Genomic DNA, 4,915 nt, shown 5'->3' on the forward strand with positions numbered 1-4,915 from the left:
ACACACACACTCACACACACACACACACACACACACACACTCATTGTGTGTCTCAGCAGAGTCCCACTTCAGCTCCCGCTGCACAGGAACAGAGCAGAAATAAGGCCGCTGACGCCGGACTCACTCATGCAGCCGTGAAAGCCGACAGGAGAACGACGCTTGACTGCAGCGCTTCATCATTACAGCAGAACATGCAGCGCCACATGAGCCCTTCATTAACATGACAATCCCACAATGCATTACTACATCATGCCTGCTGAGATGAAGGTGCCATTTGGGGGTTTTTTTGTTGGGTTGTCCCATACACATAAAAATAATTGTGTGAATATATGACACATGTAAACAGCACAGCCTAAGAAAATCCGTCTCATATTTAAATACAGACACTTCTGTAAAACCATTGCTTTTTCATGCACGGGTCAGTTTTGTGATTGTGGTCTATTTTGCTTCCATAACATGTTTCAGACTAGTGGAAAGAAAACATCCAAAACACACATTTACATGTTTTCTTTTATTGCACTTTTATCTATTTGCATCTGTAGATTTCAATCTTTAAAGAGTTTATTTTTTATTTTTTTACAAACAGCAGACTTTACAGTTTCATTCTATATTCTGAGGGTTTGTTTATATTTAACTCACACTGATTTATGCAACATTTTACTCCTCAAAACATGGTGAAATGTGTTTGTTTTCTGTCTGTCGACAGTATTTTCTGACACATTCAAACACAGTGACATTTGACTGTGACTTTCTTGCCACAAAAAAAATCTGCAATCTTTCATTTTTCAAGCACAACTCTGAAAAATAAAGTTGAAAAAAGTAAACGATAACATCAAAATTCTGAGATTTAAGGCAAAATAAAGATCCCATTTCCATGGTTTTAACCCCGGCTGAACAGTGTTGTGAGAATCTGCATGAAGAAAGCTGATGAAGAATCCGTCTGTGAATCCACAGGAGCGAGAGCCAAGCGTTCACAGCTCCAGAAACACTGTTATTTCTGTGTATCGGGATCCTGCGTGCGTCATTCGCGGGTTTCACAGACTCATCAGCGCTCGTGCTTTGATTACGCAACAATAACACACTTTCACTTCTTCACACTTTGACTATTTTTACAGCAGCACTGAAGAAAGGGACACATGGAGTTCAGTGTGATTCCGGGATCAAACACACAGAAGGCCAGACGGAGGTGACACAAACTGGCTCAAATCAATCCAGTCCGACTCAGAAATACAAGAACCTGAGCTGATCCGGAGACACACTCGTGATTTAATTCAGAATCAACATCTGGATGAGCTCGTCTGCCTGAGAACTGAACTCAAACAGGGAATGTTTCTATCTGTTGGAGGAGTCTGGATGGGATCCACAGATTGATGATCAGTCACTCATCACGTGGTTCTGACAGAGCCTGCTTTACATGCATTCATAAAGAACACAGCAGACCATGTGACGCTGGAAAGACCTTATAAACAATATCTGTGATGAATCCATGACAACTGAGACTAAATTAGCAATCAGCCAACGCAGAGACGCCCCACACTCTCTCTCTCACACACACACACACACACACACACACACAGACACACACACACACACTTCTGAAGCATCTGAACAGACAGACTTCCTCCACTGCAAAGCATTCTGGGAGCTGGCAGAGTGTCAGTGACGCCACCTCATGCTGCGGGGACATTTCCACTTAATACCCACACAAAACATATTTATGCATTTGAATATATTCATATATAATAATTTAATATTTTATGATAATTATACTTAATATTATTATATAATTATTTAATACAAATGTGTGTGTGTGTCTCTATTTCAAATAAATGCTGTTCTTCTGAACTTTCTGTTCATCTGTGAATCCTGAAAAATAAAATGCATCACGGTTTCCACAAGAATATTGTGCAGCACAACTGTGTTCAACATTGATAATAATCAGAAATGTTTCTTGAGCAGCAAATCAGCATATTAGAATGATTTCTGAAGATCATGTGACACTGAAGACTGGAGTAATGATGCTGAAAATACAGCTGCGCATCACAGAAATACATTACAGTTTAACAGATATTCACAGAGAAAACAGCTAGTTTCAATCGATATAATAGTTTAGAATTTGACCTTATTTTTGATCAAATAAATGCAGCCTCCGTGAGCAGAAGAGACTTTCAAAAACTTTTCAGAATCAGAATCAGCTTTATTTGCCAAGTGTGCGCAAACACACAAGGAATTAATAGTGTTTTTTAAGGAGCTCTTGTGATCTTCAGCCGTTTCTGCTCATTTAGTTGTGAAAGTGTCTCGAAGCGTCGGCTGTGGGCCGAGACGAATGAGCACTGAAATTACCCCGAGTGAAGAGTCACGGCTCACATTAGCACAGTATTACTGGGCTTTGTGTGCAGGAGCGAGATGATGAGCCTCTTTCTCACAGGTCGTGGTGTTGATATTAAAACCTGCGATCTCATCACGGATCTTCAGCCATCGGCGTGACTCCACCGGGTTTGTTATGATGCCCACGTTATTCATTATCACGTATGTTCATTTCCTGAACTCCTCTGGAAGTTTCTGCCTTCCGGTCAGGAGTCTGTGGGAAGAGCGTGCGTTCTTATTGAGAGCAGATAATTAAGACTAACGAATCCGACCGTGTTGCTGATGGACTTAGGAACAGGAAAACATCCCGAAGAAAACACCACACCAGCTTTATTGGTGTCACAACAACACGTCTGTGTCACTGCATGTAAAACAGCTTGTTGGCTTTATGATTATGCTATAAATACAGCTTCTTCAGGACAACATGATCCTAATTCCAGCCGTGACGTCAGCGCGCGGCGTTGGGCCTCGCTGTTTGTGTCCGACTGAGATTCTGGCAGCAGCGCAAAAACAGCTTCATTCACCACAAACAATTAAAGAGCGGCTGTGAATCTCGGCTGTGATTGTGCTGACGCATGGCTCAGGAGGAACTTCGGCAGATGCTTGAAGGACAGGAGTCACTCAGAAGATGCGTTACGGCTTCAGTCCATCTGCAAAAACACCAGTTCATAACGCAACAATAGTGACTCGTGCTCCACAGACAGACAGACAGACAGACAGGCAGACAGACAGACACAGACAGACAGACAGACAGACCGACCGATAGATAGATAGATATAGATAGCTTTGGTAAACTCTTATGGTTTTAGGACATATTTCTTAAATCTATATTTGGCTAAAACACATGATCATATTTTCTTTGCCTGCCAGATTTGCAAAATTAATTTAATAAATATTTCAGTTTATAGCAGGAGCTCAAAGTTTGGCTGAATGATGTTAAATATACATCATCTAGTTCTAAAAAGCTTCCTCAGTGGTGCCTATTCCATCAAAATATTTGTGGTTTGCAAGCAACATAAATCATGCATATATATATCTATATATAAACGGTTTAAATCCAGATTAAAGACACGTGTCTTTAGCCAAGAATTCTCATAATGCATTTCATAACCTTGTTCTCCAGCTATATCTGACAATATACACATGACTACCGTATGCTTGAAATATTATGAACAGCAGCTGCTCTAATTCATCTCTATCTGCGTTTCTGTTTCTACCTCAGGATGCCTACAGAGGGACTAGAGATTTCACCCGTTTCAGACTGGATCCAGACTATTATGAAGATGACCAAACACCAGTGAAGAGACTCCAACTCTGAATCAACATACAAAACAGACTAATGTCCCTTATACATCATGATCACAGCATGTAATCATTGTTTAGATAGTCCACAAGACAAAATAAGAGCTGCATTTACACAAATTAACCAGTTCAAAAGTTTTCATACCCGTGAATCGCATATTCAACCCTTGTGTTCTTGTGGTGTCAATCAGAGCGATCAGCTCAGGTGAGCTGCTCAAAACAACAACAAACACAGAGCTGCGATATATGTAAGTGTGAATCAGCACTGACTTCAGAGTCGTGTAGCTACAGTAGTGATATGAATGTGAACGCTGACTGGTTAATAGAAGTGATGAGTTTGGGATCTTCACTGTATGGAAGCTCGTTTCCGCCACTGAATAAAACATTTAAAAAGGTAATTGTGACTTTTTATGACATGTTTACATGTCACAATTCTGACTTTTTCTCATAATTGGGATAAACAATTGCAAAAAAACAAAAAGCGCAATCAGAATTGTGATAAACTTGCAATTGTAAGAAAATATTTTTTCTCCTCAGAAATGGACTTTATAACACATAATCTCACAATTCTGAGAAAAGTAGTCAAAATTGCGAGTAAAAAAAGAACTGCCAGCAAAAGTCAAAATTGCGAGATAAAGTTGCAGTGGGTGGAAAAAAAGTCAAAAATGCGAGTTTAAATAACAATTGTGGGAAAAAATGGTGAATTGCGAGAAAAACACAATTTCGTGGAAAAAGTCAGAATCGTGAGATGAAAAGTCACAATTACCTTGTTTTCTTTTTTTATTCAGTGATGGATACGGGCTTCCATACTCCTTTGAATTTCTAAAAACTTTTTGTAAATGTAATGATTTTGTAAAGTGTGGGCATTATTTGTGATACGACTGGAATAACAATCACAGAACTTTCCCACAAGTAAACCTCAGACGTGGTTTTGTCTCAGGGCAGTAATCCTGAGCTCATGTTTAACCAGTCTCTGTCTCTAATGCATTACGAGTGTTGACATTTACTCGACCCGTCCTGACCCGCGGCCCCAGTGAGGGCCCTTCAGAGCGCCGTGTTTTGTTCTCCGGGGCCGTGGGGCCGCAGTCTTCCGCACCTGTTTAACCTCCTGTCAACATCATTTCCTGCTCTGCTTTCATAATTACCTTCCATACAGACACTCCACATCTCTTCCCGTCGCCATGGACACGGGAACTTCACTTACAATGGTCTCCATGGAGACCAGGACATCCACAGACCTCCGACC

This window comes from Sinocyclocheilus rhinocerous, unplaced genomic scaffold, assembly GCF_001515625.1.
Source record: "Sinocyclocheilus rhinocerous isolate Xijiao unplaced genomic scaffold, SAMN03320098_v1.1 scaffold1119, whole genome shotgun sequence".
Classification (NCBI taxonomy): Eukaryota; Metazoa; Chordata; class Actinopteri; order Cypriniformes; family Cyprinidae; genus Sinocyclocheilus; species Sinocyclocheilus rhinocerous.